General features: G+C 43.8%; 1 long non-coding RNA gene across 1 annotated transcript in view; it reads right to left on the reverse strand.

Annotated features, from left to right (window-relative positions):
- Window positions 1-6,594: 6,594 nt before the first annotated feature.
- Window positions 6,595-25,400, reverse strand: part of LOC307181394 — a 189,928-nt gene continuing 171,122 nt past the window's right edge. The window contains exons 3-4 of the long non-coding RNA XR_013826652.1: window positions 9,753-9,838; window positions 6,595-6,675 (exon numbers count right to left, since the gene is read on the reverse strand). This is a non-coding gene — a long non-coding RNA (uncharacterized lncRNA). The remainder of the gene's footprint in view (window positions 6,676-9,752; window positions 9,839-25,400) is intronic.

The raw sequence follows: 25,400 nt of genomic DNA on the forward strand, positions 1-25,400 counted from the left end.
GCCATGGAGAACTGGGAGCCTTGTTATGCTGATGGGCGGGATGTAAATTGCCAACAACCACTCGGGAGAAGTGTATGGTGTTTCCTGAAACATCTAAAAAACAAAGCAACAGAGCCTAGGGCACTTCCACTTATGGTCCTATAGCTTAGGGAAATTAAAATCAAAAAGACACAGCCACCCCAAAGTTTGGAACGGCTCTGTTTACAAGAACCTCGTTTACAGTACAAGTTCAACATCGCAGAAAGTGAAAAATGGATAAAGAAGTTGTGGTATTCACTTACAAAGCAATATCACTCAGCAATGAAATCTATGTCATCAGGCCCTTAGCAGCACAATGAGTGGATTCAGGTATGATGATTCTAACTGAAATAAGTCACACAGAAAAAGAAACATCATAAGATATCAGTAATACACGGAATGGAAACTTGGCTACACAGGAACTGAATTACAGAACAGAACAGGGTCTCAAATTTAGAAAACCAACTTATGCTTGCTTAAGAGTAAAGGTGAGTTGGGGTGCTGCATAAAACCAGAGATTGAAATGAGCACAGATAAAGTTCCTTAAGTCAAATATGGAATAGAAAAGAACTACTCCTTGCTCAACGAAATGGACTCAACACCGCATATTAAACGCCTAAGAATGTACCTGACTAGTAAGTATCTTAAAACCTATGGATTGCCATGTCTCCGAAAGAGAATCAAGCATGTGTGCAGGTGCATAAACGCAGCAGTGATAGGATTGGAGAGGTTCGGTGAGCAAATGAAGACCCTTTGAAATCATATTGCATGGTACCCTTTACACGGGTTTCAACTACCCAGGTTTTAGGTATTCTTCCTTCAGCTAAAACATGCATGTGGAACCTAGAGTATGATCAACCATGTGATCGGGAGACCTGTTCAAATATGTCTCAGTTTTCGTACGCTGGTACTCGGGTGCAACATTCCAGACGCTTTACTAACACTCTCCCCACTTGGAGAGTCAGCGCCTTTAACCTCCTGTTTGGCACAGTTTGCAATTTCTGCGGAAGATGAACAGGAATAGCGAGAACCAATGAGAGGCTAGCTGGAGATGTCTGGACGGGCAAATTTAACTCTCATTTCCCACCAGGAAGAGGAAATAACCAAAGGCTCAGCGTGCCGTACCGGAACCAGATTAGGGCCTGAAGCAATCCTGCGGTGTTGCGGCCAGGTCACAAGAAAGCGAGTTGAAGAAAGGAGCTCAGGGGCACTGTAATTCACAAACCTGCAGAGTTATAAATGACAGCTATCGTCCAAAAATATACTGAAGTAAGGCTGCCAAGAGGACTTGAAAGCGGGGCAGAATTGCAGGAAACCGATTTCAGGAGGTAGACTGGAATTGCATTGAAAGCATAGGAAAAGAGGCAGAACGTCCACAATGATGCACTTGGCCAAAAAGGGCGTATGCGTTTTTTCCTGAATACATTCAGGAAAAAACGCATACGCCCTTTTTGGCCAACCAAGCAAGCTTGCAAAGAAATCTGCACTACAATGAAGTCTCACTTCCCCCCGGTCAAAAGGGCCATCTGATAAAAGTGTAAAATCCAGAAAGGCAGGAAAGGCCATGGAGAACTGGGAGCCTTGTTATGCTGATGGGCGGGATGTAAATTGCCAACAACCACTCGGGAGAAGTGTATGGTGTTTCCTGAAACATCTAAAAAACAAAGCAACAGAGCCTAGGGCACTTCCACTTATGGTCCTATAGCTTAGGGAAATTAAAATCAAAAAGACACAGCCACCCCAAAGTTTGGAACGGCTCTGTTTACAAGAACCTCGTTTACAGTACAAGTTCAACATCGCAGAAAGTGAAAAATGGATAAAGAAGTTGTGGTATTCACTTACAAAGCAATATCACTCAGCAATGAAATCTATGTCATCAGGCCCTTAGCAGCACAATGAGTGGATTCAGGTATGATGATTCTAACTGAAATAAGTCACACAGAAAAAGAAACATCATAAGATATCAGTAATACACGGAATGGAAACTTGGCTACACAGGAACTGAATTACAGAACAGAACAGGGTCTCAAATTTAGAAAACCAACTTATGCTTGCTTAAGGGGAAAGGTGAGTTGGGGTGCTGCATAAAACCAGAGATTGAAATGAGCACAGATAAAGTTCCTTAAGCCAAATATGGAATAGACAAGAGCTACTCCTTGCTCAACGAAATGGACTCAACACCGCATACTAAACGCCTAAGAATGTACCTGACTAGTAAGTATCTTAAAACCTATGGATTGCTATGTCTCCGAAAGAAAATCAAGCATGTGTGCAGGTGCATAAACGCAGCAGTGATAGGATTGGAGAGGTTCGGTGAGCAAATGAAGACCCTTTGAAATCATATTGCATGGTACCCATTACACGGGTTTCAACTACCCAGGTTTTAGGTATTCTTCCTCAGCTAAAACATGCATGTGGAACCTAGAGTATGATCAACCATGTGATCGGGAGACCTGTTCAAATATGTCTCAGTTTTCGTACCCTGGTACTCGGGTGCAACATTCCAGACGCTTTACTAACACTCTCCCCACTTGGAGAGTCAGCGCCTTTAACCTCCTGTTTGGCCCAGTTTCCAATTTCTGCGGAAGATGAACAGGAATAGCGAGAACCAATGAGAGGCTAGCTGGAGATGTCTGGACGGGCAAATTTAACTCTCATTTCCCACCAGGAAGAGGAATTAACCAAAGGCTCAGCGTGCCGTGCCAGAACCAGATTAGGACCTGAAGACATCCTGCGGTGTTGCGGCCAGGTCACAAGAAAGCGAGTTGAAGAAAGGAGCTCAGGGGCACTGTAATTCACAAACCTGCAGAGTTATAAATGACAGCTATCGTCCAAAAATATACTGAAGTAAGGCTGCCAAGAGGACTTGAAAGCGGGGCAGAATTGCAGGAAACCGATTTCAGGAGGTAGACTGGAATTGCATTGAAAGCATAGGAAAAGAGGCAGAACGTCCACAATGATGCACTTGGCCAAAAAGGGCGTATGCGTTTTTTCCTGAATATATTCAGGAAAAAACGCATACGCCCTTTTTGGCCAACCAAGCAAACTTGCAAAGGAAATCTGCACTACAATGAAGTCTCACTTCCCCCCGGTCAAAAGGGCCACCTGAAAAAAGTGTAAAATCCAGAAAGGCAGGACAGGCCATGGGAACTGGGAGCCTTGTTATGCTGATGGGCGGGATGTAAATTGCCAACAGACCCTCAGGAGAAGTGTATGGTGTTTCCTGAAACATCTAAAAAACAAAGCAACAGAGCCTATGGCACTTGCGCTTATGGTGCTATAGCTTAGGGAAATTAAAATCAAAAAGACACAGCCACCCCAAAGTTTGGGACGCCTCCGTTTACAAGAACCTCGTTTACCATACAAGTTCAATATCACAGAAAGTGAAAAATGGATAAAGAACTTGTGGTACTTACGTACAATGCAGTATCACTCAGCAATGAAATCTATGTCATCAGACCCGTAGCAGCATAATGAGTGGATTCAGGTACGATGATTCTAACTGAAATAAGTCACACAGAAAAAGAAACATCATAAGATATCTCTAATACACGGAATGTAAACTTGGCTACACAGGAACTGCATTCCAACACAGAACAGGGTCTCAAATTTAGAAAACCAACTTATGCTTGCTTAAGGGGAAAGGTGAGTTGGGGTGCTGCATAAAACCAGAGATTGAAATGAGTACAGATAAAGTTCCTTAAGCCAAATATGGAATAGACAAGAGCTACTCCTTGCTCAACGAAATGGACACAAAACCCCATATTAAACGCCTAAGAATGCACCTGACTAGTAAGTATCTTAAAACCTATGGATTGCTATGTCTCCGAAAGAGAATCAAGCATGTGTACAGGGGCATAAACGCAGCAGTGATAGGATTGGAGAGGTTCGTGAGCAAATGAAGACCCTTTGAAGTCATATTGCATGGTACCCATTCCACGGGTTTCAACTACCCAGGTTTAAGGTATTCTTCCTTCATCTAAAACATGCATGTGGAACCTAGAGTATGATCAACCATGTGATCGGGAGACGTGTTCAAATATGTCTCAGTTTTCGTACCCTGCTACTCGGGTGCAACATTCCAGACGCTTTACTAACATTCTCCCCACTTGGAGAGTCAGTCCCTTTAACTTCCTGTTTGGCCCAGTTTGCAATTTCTGTGGAAGATGAACAGGAATAGCGAGAACCAATGAAAGACTAGCTGGAGGTGTCTGGATGGGCAAATATAACTCTCATTTCCCACCAGGAAGAGGAATTAACCAAAGGCTCAGCGTGCCGTGCCAGAACCAGATTAGGGCCTGAAGACATCCTGCGGTGTTGCGGCCAGGTCACAAGAAAGCGAGTTGAAGAAAGGAGCTCAGGGACACTGTAATTCACAAACCTGCAGAGTTATAAATGACAGCTATCGTCCAAAAATAGACTGAAGTAAGGCTGCCAAGAGGACTTGAAAGCAGGGCAGAATTGCAGGAAACCGATTTCAGGAGGTAGACTGGAATTGCATTGAAAGCATAGGAAAAGAGGCAGAACGTCCACAATGATGCACTTGGCCAAAAAGGGCGTATGCGTTTTTTCCTGAATATATTCAGGAAAAAACGCATATGCCCTTTTTGGCCAACCAAGCAAGCTTGCAAAGGAAATCTGCACTACAATGAAGTCTCACTTCCCCCCGGTCAAAAGGGCCATCTGAAAAAAGTGTAAAATCCAGAAAGGCAGGACAGGCCATGGAGAACTGGGAGCCTTGTTATGTTGATGGGCGGGATGTAAATTGCCAACAACCACTTGGGAGAAGTGTATGGTGTTTCCTGAAACATCTAAAAAACAAAGCAACAGAGCCTAGGGCACTTCCACTTATGGTCCTATAGCTTAGGGAAATTAAAATCAAAAAGACACAGCCACCCCAAAGTTTGGATCGGCTCTGTTTACAAGAACCTCGTTTACAGTACAAGTTCAACATCGCAGAAAGTGAAAAATGGATAAAGAAGTTGTGGTATTTACTTACAAAGCAATATCACTCAGCAATGAAATCTGTGTCATCAGGCCCTTAGCAGCACAATGAGTGGATTCAGGTATGATGATTCTAACTGAAATAAGTCACACAGAAAAAGAAACATCATAAGATATCAGTAATACACGGAATGGAAACTTGGCTACACAGGAACTGAATTACAGAACAGAACAGGGTCTCAAATTTAGAAAACCAACTTATGCTTGCTTAAGGGGAAAGGTGAGTTGGGGTGCTGCATAAAACCAGAGATTGAAATGAGCACAGATAAAGTTCCTTAAGCCAAATATGGAATAGACAAGAGCTACTCCTTGCTCAACGAAATGGACTCAACACCCCATATTAAACGCTTAAGAATGTACCTGACTAGTAAGTATCTTAAAACCTATGGATTGCTATGTCTCCGAAAGAGAATCAAGCATGTGTACAGGGGCATAAACGCAGCAGTGATAGGATTGGAGAGGTTCGGTGAGCATATGAAGACCCTTTGAAGTCATATTTCATGGTACCCATTCCACGGGTCTCAACTCTCCAGGTTTAAGGTATTCTTCCTTCAGCTAAAACATGCATGTGGAACCCAGAGTATGATCAACCATGTGAACGGGAGACGTGTTCAAATATATCTCAGTTTTCCTCCCCTGGTACTCGGGTGCAACATTCCAGATGCTTTACTAACACTCTCCCGACTTGGAGAGTCAGTCCCTTTAACCTCCTGTTTGGCCCAGTTTGCAATTTCTGCGGAAGATGAACAGGAATAGCGAGAACCAATGAGAGACTAGCTGGAGGTGTCTGGACGGGCAAATTTAACTCTCATTTCCCACCAGGAAGAGGAATTAACCAAAGGCTCAGCGTGCCGTGCCGGAACCAGATTAGGTCCTGAAGCCATCATGCGGTGTTGCGGCCAGCTCACAAGAAAGCGAGTTGAAGAAAGGAGCTCAGGGGCACTGTAATTCACAAACCTGCAGAGTTATAAATGACAGCTATCGTCCAAAAATAGACTGAAGTAAGGCTGCCAAGAGGACTTGAAAACGGGGCAGAATTGCAGGAAACCGATTTCAGGAGGTAGACTGGAATTGCATTGAAAGCATAGGAAAAGAGGCAGAACGTCCACAATGATGCACTTGGCCAAAAAGGGCGTATGCGTTTTTTCCTGAATATATTCAGGAAAAAACGCATACGCCCTTTTTGGCCAACTAAGCAAGCTTGCAAAGGAAATCTGCACTACAATGAAGTCTCACTTCCCCCCGGTCAAAAGGGCCATCTGAAAAAAGTGTAAAATCCAGAAAGGCAGGACAGGCCATGGAGAACTGGGAGCCTTGTTATGCTTATGGGCGGGATGTAAATTGTCAACAACCACTCGGGAGAAGTGTATGGTGTTTACTAAAACATCTAAAAAACAAAGCAACAGAGCCTAGGGCACTTCCACTTATGGTCCTATAGCTTAGGGAATTTAAAATCAAAAAGACACAGCCACCCCAAAGTTTGGAATGGCTCTCTTTACAAGAACCTCATTTACAGTACAAGTTCAACATCGCAGAAAGTGAAAAATGGATAAAGAAGTTGTGGTATTTACTTAAAAAGCAATATCACTCAGCAATGAAATCTGTGTCATCAGGCCCTTAGCAGCACAATGAGTGGATTCAGGTATGATGATTCTAACTGAAATAAGTCACACAGAAAAAGAAACATCATAAGATATCAGTAATACACGGAATGTAAACTTGGCTACACAGGAACTGAATTACAGAACAGAACAGGGTCTCAAATTTAGAAAACCAACTTATGCTTGCTTAAGGGGAAAGGTGAGTTGGGGTGCTGCATAAAACCAGAGATTGAAATGAGCACAGATAAAGTTCCTTAAGCCAAATATGGAATAGACAAGAGCTACTCCTTGCTCAACGAAATGGACTCAACACCGCATATTAAACGCCTAAGAATGTACCTGACTAGTAAGTATCTTAAAACCTATGGATTGCTATGTCTCCGAAAGAGAATCAAGCATGTGTACAGGGGCATAAACGCAGCAGTGATAGGATTGGAGAGGTTCGGTGAGCAAATGAAGACCCTTTGAAGTCATATTGCATGGTACCCATTCCACGGGTTTCAACTACCCAGGTTTTAGGTATTCTTCCTTCAGCTAAAACATGCATGTGGAACCCAAGTATTATGAACCATGTGAATGGGAGACGTGTTCAAATATGTCTCAGTTTTCCTCCCCTAGTACTCGGGTGCAACATTCCAGACGCTTTACTAACACTCTCCCCACTTGGAGAGTAAGCGCCTTTAACCTCCTGTTTGGCCCAGTTTGCAATTTCTGCGGAAGATGAACAGGAATAGCGAGAACCAATGAGAGGCTAGCTGGAGGTGTCTGGACGGGCAAATTTAACTCTCATTTCCCACCAGGAAGAGGAAATAACCAAAGGCTCAGCGTGCCGTGCCGGAACCAGATTAGGGCCTGAAGCCATCCTGCGGTGTTGCGGCCAGCTCACAAGAAAACGAGTTGAAGAAAGGAGCTCAGGGGCACTGTAATTCACAAACCTGCAGAGTTATAAAAGACAGCTATCGTCCAAAAATAGACTGAAGTAAGGCTGCCAAGAGGACTTGAAAGCGGGGCAGAATTGCAGGAAACCGATTTCAGGAGGTAGACTGGAATTGCATTGAAAGCATAGGAAAAGAGGCCGAACGTCCACAATGATGCACTTGGCCAAAAAGGGCGTATGCGTTTTTTCCTGAATATATTCAGGAAAAAACGCATACGCCCTTTTTGGCCAACCAAGCAAGCTTGCAAAGGAAATCTGCACTACAATGAAGTCTCACTTCCCCCCGGTCAAAAGGGCCATCTGAAAAAAGTGTAAAATCCAGAAAGGCAGGACAGGCCATGGAGAACTGGGAGCCTTGTTATGTTGAGGGGCGGGATGTAAATTGCCAACAACCACTTGGGAGAAGTGTATGGTGTTTCCTGAAACATCTAAAAAACAAAGCAACAGAGCCTAGGGCACTTCCACTTATGGTCCTATAGCTTAGGGAAATTAAAATCAAAAAGACACAGCCACCCCAAAGTTTGGATCGGCTCTGTTTACAAGAACCTCGTTTACAGTACAAGTTCAACATCGCAGAAAGTGAAAAATGGATAAAGAAGTTGTGGTATTTACTTACAAAGCAATATCACTCAGCAATGAAATCTGTGTCATCAGGCCCTTAGCAGCACAATGAGTGGATTCAGGTATGATGATTCTAACTGAAATAAGTCACACAGAAAAAGAAACATCATAAGATATCAGTAATACACGGAGTGGAAACTTGGCTACACAGGAACTGAATTACAGAACAGAACAGGGTCTCAAATTTAGAAAACCAACTTATGCTTGCTTAAGGGGAAAGGTGAGTTGGGGTGCTGCATAAAACCAGAGATTGAAATGAGCACAGATAAAGTTCCTTAAGCCAAATATGGAATAGACAAGAGCTACTCCTTGCTCAACGAAATGGACTCAACACCCCATATTAAACGCCTAAGAATGTACCTGACTAGTAAGTATCTTAAAACCTATGGATTGCTATGTCTCCGAAAGAGAATCAAGCATGTGTACAGGGGCATAAACGCAGCAGTGATAGGATTGGAGAGGTTCGGTGAGCATATGAAGACCCTTTGAAGTCATATTTCATGGTACCCATTCCACGGGTCTCAACTCTCCAGGTTTAAGGTATTCTTCCTTCAGCTAAAACATGCATGTGGAACCCAGAGTATGATCAACCATGTGAACGGGAGACGTGTTCAAATATATCTCAGTTTTCCTCCCCTGGTACTCGGGTGCAACATTCCAGATGCTTTACTAACACTCTCCCGACTTGGAGAGAAAGTCCCTTTAACCTCCTGTTTGGCCCAGTTTGCAATTTCTGCGGAAGATGAACAGGAATAGCGAGAACCAATGAGAGACTAGCTGGAGGTGTCTGGACGGGCAAATTTAACTCTCATTTCCCACCAGGAAGAGGAATTAACCAAAGGCTCAGCGTGCCGTGCCGGAACCAGATTAGGTCCTGAAGCCATCATGCGGTGTTGCGGTCAGCTCACAAGAAAGCGAGTTGAAGAAAGGAGCTCAGGGGCACTGTAATTCACAAACCTGCAGAGTTATAAATGACAGCTATCGTCCAAAAATAGACTGAAGTAAGGCTGCCAAGAGGACTTGAAAACGGGGCAGAATTGCAGGAAACCGATTTCAGGAGGTAGACTGGAATTGCATTGAAAGCATAGGAAAAGAGGCAGAACGTCCACAATGATGCACTTGGCCAAAAAGGGCGTATGCGTTTTTTCCTGAATATATTCAGGAAAAAACGCATACGCCCTTTTTGGCCAACTAAGCAAGCTTGCAAAGGAAATCTGCACTACAATGAAGTCTCACTTCCCCCCGGTCAAAAGGGCCATCTGAAAAAAGTGTAAAATCCAGAAAGGCAGGACAGGCCATGGAGAACTGGGAGCCTTGTTATGCTTATGGGCGGGATGTAAATTGTCAACAACCACTCGGGAGAAGTGTATGGTGTTTACTAAAACATCTAAAAAACAAAGCAACAGAGCCTAGGGCACTTCCACTTATGGTCCTATAGCTTAGGGAATTTAAAATCAAAAAGACACAGCCACCCCAAAGTTTGGAATGGCTCTCTTTACAAGAACCTCATTTACAGTACAAGTTCAACATCGCAGAAAGTGAAAAATGGATAAAGAAGTTGTGGTATTTACTTAAAAAGCAATATCACTCAGCAATGAAATCTGTGTCATCAGGCCCTTAGCAGCACAATGAGTGGATTCAGGTATGATGATTCTAACTGAAATAAGTCACACAGAAAAAGAAACATCATAAGATATCAGTAATACACGGAATGTAAACTTGGCTACACAGGAACTGAATTACAGAACAGAACAGGGTCTCAAATTTAGAAAACCAACTTATGCTTGCTTAAGGGGAAAGGTGAGTTGGGGTGCTGCATAAAACCAGAGATTGAAATGAGCACAGATAAAGTTCCTTAAGCCAAATATGGAATAGACAAGAGCTACTCCTTGCTCAACGAAATGGACTCAACACCGCATATTAAACGCCTAAGAATGTACCTGACTAGTAAGTATCTTAAAACCTATGGATTGCTATGTCTCCGAAAGAGAATCAAGCATGTGTACAGGGGCATAAACGCAGCAGTGATAGGATTGGAGAGGTTCGGTGAGCAAATGAAGACCCTTTGAAGTCATATTGCATGGTACCCATTCCACGGGTTTCAACTACCCAGGTTTTAGGTATTCTTCCTTCAGCTAAAACATGCATGTGGAACCCAAGTATTATGAACCATGTGAATGGGAGACGTGTTCAAATATGTCTCAGTTTTCCTCCCCTAGTACTCGGGTGCAACATTCCAGACGCTTTACTAACACTCTCCCCACTTGGAGAGTAAGCGCCTTTAACCTCCTGTTTGGCCCAGTTTGCAATTTCTGCGGAAGATGAACAGGAATAGCGAGAACCAATGAGAGGCTAGCTGGAGGTGTCTGGACGGGCAAATTTAACTCTCATTTCCCACCAGGAAGAGGAAATAACCAAAGGCTCAGCGTGCCGTGCCGGAACCAGATTAGGGCCTGAAGCCATCCTGCGGTGTTGCGGCCAGCTCACAAGAAAACGAGTTGAAGAAAGGAGCTCAGGGGCACTGTAATTCACAAACCTGCAGAGTTATAAAAGACAGCTATCGTCCAAAAATAGACTGAAGTAAGGCTGCCAAGAGGACTTGAAAGCGGGGCAGAATTGCAGGAAACCGATTTCAGGAGGTAGACTGGAATTGCATTGAAAGCATAGGAAAAGAGGCAGAACGTCCACAATGATGCACTTGGCCAAAAAGGGCGTATGCATTTTTTCCTGAATATATTCAGGAAAAAACGCATACGCCCTTTTTGGCCAACCAAGCAAGCTTGCAAAGGAAATCTGCACTACAATGAAGTCTCACTTCCCCCCGGTCAAAAGGGCCATCTGAAAAAAGTGTAAAATCCAGAAAGGCAGGACAGGCCATGGAGAACTGGGAGCCTTGTTATGCTGATGGGCGGGATGTAAATTGCCAACAACCACTCGGGAGAAGTGTATGGTGTTTCCTGAAACATCTAAAAAACAAAGCAACAGAACCTAGGGCACTTCCACTTATGGTCCTATAGCTTAGGGAAATTAAAATCAAAAAGACACAGCCACCCCAAAGTTTGGAACGGCTCTGTTTACAAGAACCTCGTTTACAGTACAAGTTCAACATCGCAGAAAGTGAAAAATGGATAAAGAATTTGTGGTATTCACTTACAAAGCAATATCACGCAGCAATGAAATCTGTGTCATCAGGCCCTTAGCAGCACAATGAGTGGATTCAGGTATGATGATTCTAACTGAAATAAGTCACACAGAAAAAGAAACATCATAAGATATCAGTAATACACGGAATGTAAACTTGGCTACACAGGAACTGAATTACAGAACAGAACAGGGTCTCAAATTTAGAAAACCAACTTATGCTTGCTTAAGGGGAAAGGTGAGTTGGGGTGCTGCATGAAACCAGAGATTGAAATGAGCACAGATAAAGTTCCTTAAGCCAAATATGGAATAGACAAGAGCTACTCCTTGCTCAACGAAATGGACTCAACACCGCATATTAAACGCCTAAGAATGTACCTGACTAGTAAGTATCTTAAAACCTATGGATTGCTATGTCTCTGAAAGAGAATCAAGCATGTGTGCAGGTGCATAAACGCAGCAGTGATAGGATTGGAGAGGTTCGGTGAGCAAATGAAGACCCTTTGAAATCATATTGCATGGTACCCATTCCACGGGTTTCAACTACCCAGATTTTAGGTATTCTTCCTTCAGCTAAAACATGCATGTGGAACCTAGAGTATGATCAACCATGTGATCGGGAGACCTGTTCAAATATGTCTCAGTTTTCGTACCCTGGTACTCGGGTGCAACATTCCAGACGCTTTACTAACACTCTCCCCACTTGGAGAGTCAGTGCCTTTAACCTCCTGTTTGGCACAGTTTCCAATTTCTGCGGAAGATGAACAGGAATAGCGAGAACCAATGAGAGGCTAGCTGGAGGTGTCTGGACGGGCAAATTTAACTCTCATTTCCCACCAGGAAGAGGAAATAACCAAAGGCTCAGTATGCCGTGCCGGAACCAGATTAGGGCCTGAAGCCCTCCTGCGGTGTTGCGGCCAGCTCACAAGAAAACGAGTTGAAGAAAGGAGCTCAGGGGCACTGTAATTCACAAACCTGCAGAGTTATAAATGACAGCTATCGTCCAAAAATATACTGAAGTAAGGCTGCCAACAGGACTTGAAAGCGGGGCAGAATTGCAGGAAACCGATTTCAGGAGGTAGACTGGAATTGCATTGAAAGCATAGGAAAAGAGGCAGAACGTCCACAATGATGCACTTGGCCAAAAAGGGCGTATGCGTTTTTTCCTGAATATATTCAGGAAAAAACGCATACGCCCTTTTTGGCCAACCAAGCAAACTTGCAAAGGAAATCTGCACTACAATGAAGTCTCACTTCCCCCCCGGTCAAAAGGGCCATCTGAAAAAAGTGTAAAATCCAGAAAGGCAGGACAGGCCATGGAGAACTGGGAGCCTTGTTATGCTGATGGGCGGGATGTAAATTGCCAACAGACCCTCAGGAGAAGTGTATGGTGTTTCCTGAAACATCTAAAAAACAAAGCAACAGAGCCTAGGGCACTTGCGCTTATGGTCCTATAGCTTAGGGAAATTAAAATCAAAAAGACACAGCCACCCCAAAGTTTGGGACGCCTCCGTTTACAAGAACCTCGTTTACCGTACAAGTTCAATATCACAGAAAGTGAAAAATGGATAAAGAACTTGTGGTACTTACGTACAATGCAGTATCACTCAGCAATGAAATCTATGTCATCAGACCCATAGCAGCATAATGAGTGGATTCAGGTACGATGATTCTAACTGAAATAAGTCACACAGAAAAAGAAACATCATAAGATATCACTAATACACGGAATGTAAACTTGGCTACACAGGAACTGCATTCCAACACAGAACAGGGTCTCAAATTTAGAAAACCAACTTATGCTTGCTTAAGGTGAAAGGTGAGTTGGGGTGCTGCATAAAACCAGAGATTGAAATGAGTACAGATAAAGTTCCTTAAGCCAAATATGGAATAGACAAGAGCTACTCCTTGCTCAACGAAATGGACACAAAACCCCATATTAAACGCCTAAGAATGCACCTGACTAGTAAGTATCTTAAAACCTATGGATTGCTATGTCTCCGAAAGAGAATCAAGCATGTGTACAGGGGCATAAACGCAGCAGTGATAGGATTGGAGAGGTTCGTGAGCAAATGAAGACCCTTTGAAGTCATATTGCATGGTACCCATTCCAAGGGTTTCAACTACCCAGGTTTAAGGTATTCTTCCTTCATCTAAAACATGCATGTGGAACCTAGAGTATGATCAACCATGTGATCGGGAGACGTGTTCAAATATGTCTCAGTTTTCGTACCCTGGTACTCGGGTGCAACATTCCAGACGCTTTACTAACACTCTCCCCACTTGGAGAGTCAGTCCCTTTAACTTCCTGTTTGGCCCAGTTTGCAATTTCTGTGGAAGATGAACAGGAATAGCGAGAACCAATGAAAGACTAGCTGGAGGTGTCTGGATGGGCAAATATAACTCTCATTTCCCACCAGGTAGAGGAATTAACCAAAGGCTCAGCGTGCCGTGCCAGAACCAGAATAGGGCCTGAAGACATCCTGCGGTGTTGCGGCCAGGTCACAAGAAAGCGAGTTGAAGAAAGGAGCTCAGGGACACTGTAATTCACAAACCTGCAGAGTTATAAATGACAGCTATCGTCCAAAAATAAACTGAAGTAAGGCTGCCAAGAGGACTTGAAAGCGGGGCAGAATTGCAGGAAACCGATTTCAGGAGGTAGACTGGAATTGCATTGAAAGCATAGGAAAAGAGGCAGAACGTCCACAATGATGCACTTGGCCAAAAAGGGCGTATGCGTTTTTTCCTGAATATATTCAGGAAAAAACGCATACGCCCTTTTTGGCCAACCAAGCAAGCTTGCAAAGGAAATCTGCACTACAATGAAGTCTCACTTCCCCCCGGTCAAAAGGGCCATCTGAAAAAAGTGTAAAATCCAGAAAGGCAGGACAGGCCATGGAGAACTGGGAGCCTTGTTATGCTGATGGGCGGGATGTAAATTGCCAACAACCACTTGGGAGAAGTGTATGGTGTTTCCTGAAACATCTAAAAAACAAAGCAACAGAACCTAGGGCACTTCCACTTATGGTCCTATAGCTTAGGGAAATTAAAATCAAAAAGACACAGCCACCCCAAAATTTGGAACGGCTCTGTTTACAAGAAACTCGTTTACAGTACAAGTTCAACATCGCAGAAAGTGAAAAATGGATAAAGAAGTTGTGGTATTTACTTACAAAGCAATATCACTCAGCAATGAAATCTGTGTCATCAGGCCCTTAGCATCACAATGAGTGGATTCAGGTATGATGATTCTAACTGAAATAAGTCACACAGAAAAAGAAACATCATAAGTTATCAGTAATACACGGAATGTAAACTTGGCTACACAGGAACTGAATTACAGAACAGAACAGGGTCTCAAATTTAGAAAACCAACTTATGCTTGCTTAAGGGGAAAGGTGAGTTGGGGTGCTGCATAAAACCAGAGATTGAAATGAGCACAGATAAAGTTCCTTAAGCCAAATATGGAATAGACAAGAGCTACTCCTTGCTCAACGAAATGGACTCAACACCGCATACTAAACGCCTAAGAATGTACCTGACTAGTAAGTATCTTAAAACCTATGGATTGCTATGTCTCCGAAAGAGAATCAAGCATGTGTACAGGGGCATAAATGCAGCAGTGATAGGATTGGAGGGGTTCGCGAGCAAATGAAGACCCTTTGAAGTCATATTGCATGGTACCCATTCCACGGGTCTCAACTCTCCAGGTTTAAGGTATTGTTCCTTCAGCTAAAACATGCATGTGGAACCTAGATTATGATCAACCATGTGATCGGGAGACGTGTTCAAATATGTCTCAGTTTTCGTACCCTGGTACTCGGGTTCAACATTCCAGATGCTTTACTAACACTCTCCCCACTTGGAGAGTCAGTCCCTTTAACCTCCTGTTTGGCCCAGTTTGCAATTTCTGTGGAAGATGAACAAGAATAGCGAGAACCAATGAGAGACTAGCTGGAGGTGTCTGGATGGGCAAATTTAACTCTCATTTCCCACCAGGAAGAGGAATTAACCAAAGGCTCCGCGTGCCATGCCGGAACCAGATTAGGGCCTGTAGACATCCTGCGGAGTTGCGGCCATGTCACAAGAAAGCGAGTTGAAGAAAGGAGCTCAGGGGCACTGTAATTCACAAACCTGCAGAGTTATAAATGACAGCTATCGTCCAAAAATAGACTGAAGTAAGGCTGCCAAGAGGACTTGAAAGCGGGGCAGAATTGCAGGAAACCGATTTCAGGAGGTAGACTGGAATTGCATTGAAGGCATAGGAAAAGAGGCAGAACGTCCACAATGATGCACTTGGCCAAAAAGGGCGTATGCGTTTTTTCCTGAATATATTCAGGAAAAAACGCATACGCCCTTTTTGGCCAACCAAGCAAGCTTGCAAAGGAAATCTGCACTACAATGAAGTCTCACTTCCCCCCGGTCAAAAGGGCCATCTGAAAAAAGTGTAAACTCCAGAAAGGCAGGACAGGCCATGGAGAACTGGGAGCCTTGTTATGCTGATGGGCGGGATGTAAATTGCCAACAGACACTCAGGAGAAGTGTATGGTGTTTCCTGAAACATCTAAAAAACAAAGCATCAGAGCCTAGGGCACTTCCACTTATGGTCCTATAGCTTAGGGAAATTAAAATCAAAAAGACACAGCCACCCCAAAGTTTGGGACACCTCTGTTTACAAGAACCTCGTTTACCGTACAAGTTCAATATCACAGAAAGTGAAAAATGGATAAAGAACTTGTGGTACTTACGTACAATGCAGTATCACTCAGCAATGAAATCTATGTCATCAGGCCCGTAGCAGCATAATGAGTGGATTCAGGTATGATGATTCTAACTGAAATAATTCACACAGAAAAAGAAACATCATAAGATATCACTAATACACGGAATGTAAACTTGGCTACACAGGAACTGCATTCCAAAACAGAACAGGGTCTCAAATTTAGAAAACCAACTTATGCTTGCTTAAGGGGAAAGGTGAGTTGGGGTGCTGCATAAAACCAGAGATTGAAATGAGCACAGATAAAGTTCCTTAAGCCAAATATGGAATAGACAAGAGCTACTCCTTGCTCAACGAAATGGACTCAAAACCCCATATTAAACGCCTAAGAATGTACCTGACTAGTAAGTATCTTAAAACCTATGGATTGCTATGTCTCCCAAAGAGAATCAAGCATGTGTACAGGGGCATAAACGCAGCAGTGATAGGATTGGAGAGGTTCGGTGAGCAAATGAAGACCCTTTGAAGTCATATTGCATGGTACCCATTACACGGGTCTTAACTCTCCAGGTTTAAGGTATTCTTCCTTCAGCTAAAACATGCATGTGGAACCCAGAGTATGATCAACCATGTGAACGGGAGACGTGTTCAAATATGTCTCAGTTTTCCTCCCCTGGTACTCGGGTGCAACATTCCAGACGCTTTACTAACACTCTCCCGACTTGGAGAGTCAGTCCCTTTAACCTCCTGTTTGGCCCAGTTTGCAATTTCTGTGGAAGATGAACAGGAATAGCGAGAACCAATGAGAGATTACCTGTAGGAGTCTGGACGGGCAAATTTAACTCTCATTTCCCACCAGGAAGAGGAATTAACCAAAGGCTCAGCGTGCCGTGCCGGAACCAGGTTAGGGCCTGAAGCCATCCTGCGGTGTTGCGGCCAGGTCACAAGAAAGCGAGTTGAAGAAAGGAGCTCAGGGGCACTGTAATTCACAAACCTGCAGAGTTATAAATGACAGCTATCGTCCAAAAATAGACTGAAGTAAGGCTGCCAAGAGGACTTGAAAGCGGGGCAGAATTGCAGGAAACCGATTTCAGGAGGTAGACTGGAATTGCATTGAAAGCATAGGAAAAGAGGCAGAACGTCCACAATGATGCACTTGGCCAAAAAGGGCGTATGCGTTTTTTCCTGAATATATTCAGGAAAAAACGCATACGCCCTTTTTGGCCAACCAAGCAAGCTTGCAAAGGAAATCTGCACTACAATGAAGTCTCACTTCCCCCCGGTCAAAAGGGCCATCTGAAAAAAGTGTAAAATCCAGAAAGGCAGGACAGGCCATGGAGAACTGGGAGCCTTGTTATGCTGATGGGCGGGGTGTAATTTGCCAACAACCACTCGGGAGAAGTGTATGGTGTTTCCTGAAACATCTAAAAAACAAAGCAACAGAACCTAGGGCACTTCCACTTATGGTCCTATAGCTTAGGGAAATTAAAATGAAAAAGACACAGCCACCCCAAAGTTTGGAACGGCTCTGTTTACAAGAACCTCGTTTACAGTACAAGTTCAACATCGCAGAAAGTGAAAAATGGATAAAGAAGTTGTGGTATTTACTTACAAAGCAATATCACTCAGCAATGAAATCTGTGTCATCAGGCCCTTAGCAGCACAATGAGTGGATTCAGGTATGATGATTCTAACTGAAATAAGTCACACAGAAAAAGAAACATCATAAGATATCAGTAATACACGGAATGTAAACTTGGCTACACAGGAACTGCATTCCAAAACAGAACAGGGTCTCAAATTTAGAAAACCAACTTATGCTTGCTTAAGGGGAAAGGTGAGTTGGGGTGCTGCATAAAACCAGAGATTGAAATGAGCACAGATAAAGTTCCTTAAGCCAAATATGGAATAGACAAGAGCTACTCCTTGCTCAACGAAATGGACTCAAAACCCCATATTAAACGCCTAAGAATGTACCTGACTAGTAAGTATCTTAAAACCTATGGATTGCTATGTCTCCAAAAGAGAATCAAGCGTGTGTACAGGGGCATAAACGCAGCAGTGATAGGATTGGAGAGGTTCGTGAGCAAATGAAGACCCTTTGAAGTCATATTGCATGGTACCCATTCCAAGGGTTTCAACTACCCAGGTTTAAGGTATTCTTCCTTCAGCTAAAACATGCATGTGGAACCCAGAGTATGATCAACCATGTGAACGGGAGACGTGTTCAAATATGTCTCAGTTTTCCTCCCCTGGTACTCGGGTGCAACATTCCAGATGCTTTACTAACACTCTCCCCACTTGGAGAGTCAGTCCCTTTAACCTCCTGTTTGGCCCAGTTTGCAATTTCTGCGGAAGATGAACAGGAATAGCAAGAACCAATGAGAGGCTAGCTGGAGGTGTCTGGACGGGCAAATTCAACTCTCATTTCCCACCAGGAAGAGGAATTAACCAAAGGCTCAGCATGCCGGGCCGGAACCAGATTAGGGCCTGAAGCCATCCTGCGGTGTTGCCGCCAGGTCACAAGAAAGCGAGTTGAAGAAAGGAGCTCAGGGGCACTGTAATTCACAAACCTGCAGAGTTATAAATGACAGCTATCGTCCAAAAATAGACTGAAGTAAGGCTGCCAAGAGGACTTGAAAGCGGGGCAGAATTGCAGGAAACCGATTTCAGGAGGTAGACTGGGATTGCATTGAAAGCATAGGAAAAGAGGCAGAACGTCCACAATGATGCACTTGGCCAAAAAGGGCGTATGCGTTTTTTCCTGAATATATTCAGGAAAAAACGCATACGCCCTTTTTGGCCAAACAAGCAAGCTTGCAAAGGAAATCTGCACTACAATGAAGTCTCACTTCCCCCCGGTCAAAAGGGCCATCTGAACAAAGTGTAAAATCCAGAAAGGCAGGACAGGCCATGGAGAACTGGGAGCCTTGTTATGCTGATGGGCGGGATGTAAATTGCCAACAGACACTCAGGAGAAGTGTATGGTGTTTCCTGAAACATCTAAAAAACAAAGCATCAGAGCCTAGGGCACTTCCACTTATGGTCCTATAGCTTAGGGAAATTAAAATCAAAAAGACACAGCCACCCCAAAGTTTGGGACACCTCTGTTTACAAGAACCTCGTTTACCGTACAAGTTCAATATCACAGAAAGTGAAAAATGGATAAAGAACTTGTGGTACTTACGTACAATGCAGTATCACTCAGCAATGAAATCTATGTCATCAGGCCCGTAGCAGCATAATGAGTGGATTCAGGTATGATGATTCTAACTGAAATAATTCACACAGAAAAAGAAACATCATAAGATATCACTAATACACGGAATGTAAACTTGGCTACACAGGAACTGCATTCCAAAACAGAACAGGGTCTCAAATTTAGAAAACCAACTTATGCTTGCTTAAGGGGAAAGGTGAGTTGGGGTGCTGCATAAAACCAGAGATTGAAATGAGCACAGATAAAGTTCCTTAAGCCAAATATGGAATAGACAAGAGCTACTCCTTGCTCAACGAAATGGACTCAAAACCCCATATTAAACGCCTAAGAATGTACCTGACTAGTAAGTATCTTAAAACCTATGGATTGCTATGTCTCCCAAAGAGAATCAAGCATGTGTACAGGGGCATAAATGCAGCAGTGATAGGATTGGAGAGGTTCGGTGAGCAAATGAAGACCCTTTGAAGTCATATTGCATGGTACCCATTACACGGGTCTTAACTCTCCAGGTTTAAGGTATTCTTCCTTCAGCTAAAACATGCATGTGGAACCCAGAGTATGATCAACCATGTGAACGGGAGACGTGTTCAAATATGTCTCAGTTTTCCTCCCCTGGTACTCGGGTGCAACATTCCAGACGCTTTACTAACACTCTCCCGACTTGGAGAGTCAGTCCCTTTAACCTCCTGTTTGGCCCAGTTTGCAATTTCTGCGGAAGATGAACAGGAATAGCGAGAACCAATGAGAGATTACCTGTAGGAGTCTGGACGGGCAAATTTAACTCTCATTTCCCACCAGGAAGAGGAATTAACCAAAGGCTCAGCGTGCCGTGCCGGAACCAGGTTAGGGCCTGAAGCCATCCTGCGGTGTTGCGGCCAGGTCACAAGAAAGCGAGTTGAAGAAAGGAGCTCAGGGGCACTGTAATTCACAAACCTGCAGAGTTATAAATGACAGCTATCGTCCAAAAATAGACTGAAGTAAGGCTGCCAAGAGGACTTGAAAGCGGGGCAGAATTGCAGGAAACCGATTTCAGGAGGTAGACTGGAATTGCATTGAAAGCATAGGAAAAGAGGCAGAACGTCCACAATGATGCACTTGGCCAAAAAGGGCGTATGCGTTTTTTCCTGAATATATTCAGGAAAAAACGCATACGCCCTTTTTGGCCAAACAAGCAAGCTTGCAAAGGAAATCTGCACTACAATGAAGTCTCACTTCCCCCCGGTCAAAAGGGCCATCTGAAAAAAGTGTAAAATCCAGAAAGGCAGGACAGGCCATGGAGAACTGGGAGCCTTGTTATGCTGATGGGCGGGGTGTAATTTGCCAACAACCACTCGGGAGAAGTGTATGGTGTTTCCTGAAACATCTAAAAAACAAAGCAACAGAACCTAGGGCACTTCCACTTATGGTCCTATAGCTTAGGGAAATTAAAATGAAAAAGACACAGCCACCCCAAAGTTTGGAACGGCTCTGTTTACAAGAACCTCGTTTACAGTACAAGTTCAACATCGCAGAAAGTGAAAAATGGATAAAGAAGTTGTGGTATTTACTTACAAAGCAATATCACTCAGCAATGAAATCTGTGTCATCAGGCCCTTAGCAGCACAATGAGTGGATTCAGGTATGATGATTCTAACTGAAATAAGTCACACAGAAAAAGAAACATCATAAGATATCAGTAATACACGGAATGGAAACTTGGCTACACAGGAACTGCATTCCAAAACAGAACAGGGTCTCAAATTTAGAAAACCAACTTATGCTTGCTTAAGGGGAAAGGTGAGTTGGGGTGCTGCATAAAACCAGAGATTGAAATGAGCACAGATAAAGTTCCTTAAGCCAAATATGGAATAGACAAGAGCTACTCCTTGCTCAACGAAATGGACTCAAAACCCCATATTAAACGCCTAAGAATGTACCTGACTAGTAAGTATCTTAAAACCTATGGATTGCTATGTCTCCAAAAGAGAATCAAGCATGTGTACAGGGGCATAAACGCAGCAGTGATAGGATTGGAGAGGTTCGGTGAGCAAATGAAGACCCTTTGAAGTCATATTGCATGGTACCCATTACACGGGTCTCAACTCTCCAGGTTTAAGGTATTCTTCCTTCAGCTAAAACATGCATGTGGAACCCAGAGTATGATCAACCATGTGAACGGGAGACGTGTTCAAATATGTCTCAGTTTTCCTCCCCTGGTACTCGGGTGCAACATTCCAGATGCTTTACTAACACTCTCCCGACTTGGAGAGTCAGTCCCTTTAACCTCCTGTTTGGCCCAGTTTGCAATTTCTGCGGAAGATGAACAGGAATAGCAAGAACCAATGAGAGGCTAGCTGGAGGTGTCTGGACGGGCAAATTCAACTCTCATTTCCCACCAGGAAGAGGAATTAACCAAAGGCTCAGCATGCCGGGCCGGAACCAGATTAGGGCCTGAAGCCATCCTGCGGTGTTGCCGCCAGGTCACAAGAAAGCGAGTTGAAGAAAGGAGCTCAGGGGCACTGTAATTCACAAACCTGCAGAGTTATAAATGACAGCTATCGTCCAAAAATAGACTGAAGTAAGGCTGCCAAGAGGACTTGAAAGCGGGGCAGAATTGCAGGAAACCGATTTCAGGAGGTAGACTGGGATTGCATTGAAAGCATAGGAAAAGAGGCAGAACGTCCACAATGATGCACTTGGCCAAAAAGGGCGTATGCGTTTTTTCCTGAATATATTCAGGAAAAAACGCATACGCCCTTTTTGGCCAAACAAGCAAGCTTGCAAAGGAAATCTGCACTACAATGAAGTCTCACTTCCCCCCGGTCAAAAGGGCCATCTGAAAAAAGTGTAAAATCCAGAAAGGCAGGACAGGCCATGGAGAACTGGGAGCCTTGTAATGCTGATGGGCGGGATGTAAATTGCCAACAACCACTCGGGAGAATTGTTTGGTGTTTCCTGAAACATCTAAAAAACAAAGCAACAGAACCTAGGGCACTTCCACTTATGGTCCTATAGCTTAGGGAAATTAAAATGAAAAAGACACAGCCACCCCAAAGTTTGGAACGGCTCTGTTTACAAGAACCTCGTTTACAGTACAAGTTCAACATCGCAGAAAGTGAAAAATGGATAAAGAAGTTGTGGTATTTACTTACAAAGCAATATCACTCAGCAATGAAATCTGTGTCACAAGGCCCTTAGCAGCACAATGAGTGGATTCAGGTATGATGATTCTAACTGAAATAAGTCACACAGAAAAAGAAACATCATAAGATATCAGTAATACACGGAATGTAAACTTGGCTACACAGGAACTGAATTCCAAAACAGAACAGGGTCTCAAATTTAGAAAACCAACTTATGCTTGCTTAAGGGTAAAGGTGAGTTGGGGTGCTGCATAAAACCAGAGATTGAAATGAGCACAGATAAAGTTCCTTAAGTCAAATATGGAATAGTCAAGAGCTACTCCTTGCTCAATGAAATGGACTCAACACCGCATATTAAACGCCTAAGAATGTACCTGACTAGTAAGTATCTTAAAACCTATGGATTGCTATGTCTCCAAAAGAGAATCAAGCGTGTGTACAGGGGCATAAACGCAGCAGTGATAGGATTGGAGAGGTTCGTGAGCAAATGAAGACCCTTTGAAGTCATATTGCATGGTACCCATTCCAAGGGTTTCAACTACCCAGGTTTAAGGTATTCTTCCTTCAGCTAAAACATGCATGTGGAACCCAGAGTATGATCAACCATGTGAACGGGAGACGTGTTCAAATATGTCTCAGTTTTCCTCCCCTGGTACTCGGGTGCAACATTCCAGATGCTTTACTAACACTCTCCCCACTTGGAGAGTCAGTCCCTTTAACCTCCTGTTTGGCCCAGTTTGCAATTTCTGCGGAAGATGAACAGGAATAGCAAGAACCAATGAGAGGCTAGCTGGAGGTGTCTGGACGGGCAAATTCAACTCTCATTTCCCACCAGGAAGAGGAATTAACCAAAGGCTCAGCATGCCGGGCCGGAACCAGATTAGGGCCTGAAGCCATCCTGCGGTGTTGCCGCCAGGTCACAAGAAAGCGAGTTGAAGAAAGGAGCTCAGGGGCACTGTAATTCACAAACCTGCAGAGTTATAAATGACAGCTATCGTCCAAAAATAGACTGAAGTAAGGCTGCCAAGAGGACTTGAAAGCGGGGCAGAATTGCAGGAAACCGATTTCAGGAGGTAGACTGGGATTGCATTGAAAGCATAGGAAAAGAGGCAGAACGTCCACAATGATGCACTTGGCCAAAAAGGGCGTATGCGTTTTTTCCTGAATATATTCAGGAAAAAACGCATACGCCCTTTTTGGCCAAACAAGCAAGCTTGCAAAGGAAATCTGCACTACAATGAAGTCTCACTTCCCCCCGGTCAAAAGGGCCATCTGAACAAAGTGTAAAATCCAGAAAGGCAGGACAGGCCATGGAGAACTGGGAGCCTTGTTATGCTGATGGGCGGGATGTAAATTGCCAACAGACACTCAGGAGAAGTGTATGGTGTTTCCTGAAACATCTAAAAAACAAAGCATCAGAGCCTAGGGCACTTCCACTTATGGTCCTATAGCTTAGGGAAATTAAAATCAAAAAGACACAGCCACCCCAAAGTTTGGGACACCTCTGTTTACAAGAACCTCGTTTACCGTACAAGTTCAATATCACAGAAAGTGAAAAATGGATAAAGAACTTGTGGTACTTACGTACAATGCAGTATCACTCAGCAATGAAATCTATGTCATCAGGCCCGTAGCAGCATAATGAGTGGATTCAGGTATGATGATTCTAACTGAAATAATTCACACAGAAAAAGAAACATCATAAGATATCACTAATACACGGAATGTAAACTTGGCTACACAGGAACTGCATTCCAAAACAGAACAGGGTCTCAAATTTAGAAAACCAACTTATGCTTGCTTAAGGGGAAAGGTGAGTTGGGGTGCTGCATAAAACCAGAGATTGAAATGAGCACAGATAAAGTTCCTTAAGCCAAATATGGAATAGACAAGAGCTACTCCTTGCTCAACGAAATGGACTCAAAACCCCATATTAAACGCCTAAGAATGTACCTGACTAGTAAGTATCTTAAAACCTATGGATTGCTATGTCTCCCAAAGAGAATCAAGCATGTGTACAGGGGCATAAATGCAGCAGTGATAGGATTGGAGAGGTTCGGTGAGCAAATGAAGACCCTTTGAAGTCATATTGCATGGTACCCATTACACGGGTCTTAACTCTCCAGGTTTAAGGTATTCTTCCTTCAGCTAAAACATGCATGTGGAACCCAGAGTATGATCAACCATGTGAACGGGAGACGTGTTCAAATATGTCTCAGTTTTCCTCCCCTGGTACTCGGGTGCAACATTCCAGACGCTTTACTAACACTCTCCCGACTTGGAGAGTCAGTCCCTTTAACCTCCTGTTTGGCCCAGTTTGCAATTTCTGCGGAAGATGAACAGGAATAGCGAGAACCAATGAGAGATTACCTGTAGGAGTCTGGACGGGCAAATTTAACTCTCATTTCCCACCAGGAAGAGGAATTAACCAAAGGCTCAGCGTGCCGTGCCGGAACCAGGTTAGGGCCTGAAGCCATCCTGCGGTGTTGCGGCCAGGTCACAAGAAAGCGAGTTGAAGAAAGGAGCTCAGGGGCACTGTAATTCACAAACCTGCAGAGTTATAAATGACAGCTATCGTCCAAAAATAGACTGAAGTAAGGCTGCCAAGAGGACTTGAAAGCGGGGCAGAATTGCAGGAAACCGATTTCAGGAGGTAGACTGGAATTGCATTGAAAGCATAGGAAAAGAGGCAGAACGTCCACAATGATGCACTTGGCCAAAAAGGGCGTATGCGTTTTTTCCTGAATATATTCAGGAAAAAACGCATACGCCCTTTTTGGCCAAACAAGCAAGCTTGCAAAGGAAATCTGCACTACAATGAAGTCTCACTTCCCCCCGGTCAAAAGGGCCATCTGAAAAAAGTGTAAAATCCAGAAAGGCAGGACAGGCCATGGAGAACTGGGAGCCTTGTTATGCTGATGGGCGGGGTGTAATTTGCCAACAACCACTCGGGAGAAGTGTATGGTGTTTCCTGAAACATCTAAAAAACAAAGCAACAGAACCTAGGGCACTTCCA

The sequence above is a fragment of the Stenella coeruleoalba genome (assembly GCF_951394435.1).
Source record: "Stenella coeruleoalba genome assembly, contig: scaffold_248, whole genome shotgun sequence".
Lineage (NCBI taxonomy): Eukaryota > Metazoa > Chordata > Mammalia > Artiodactyla > Delphinidae > Stenella > Stenella coeruleoalba.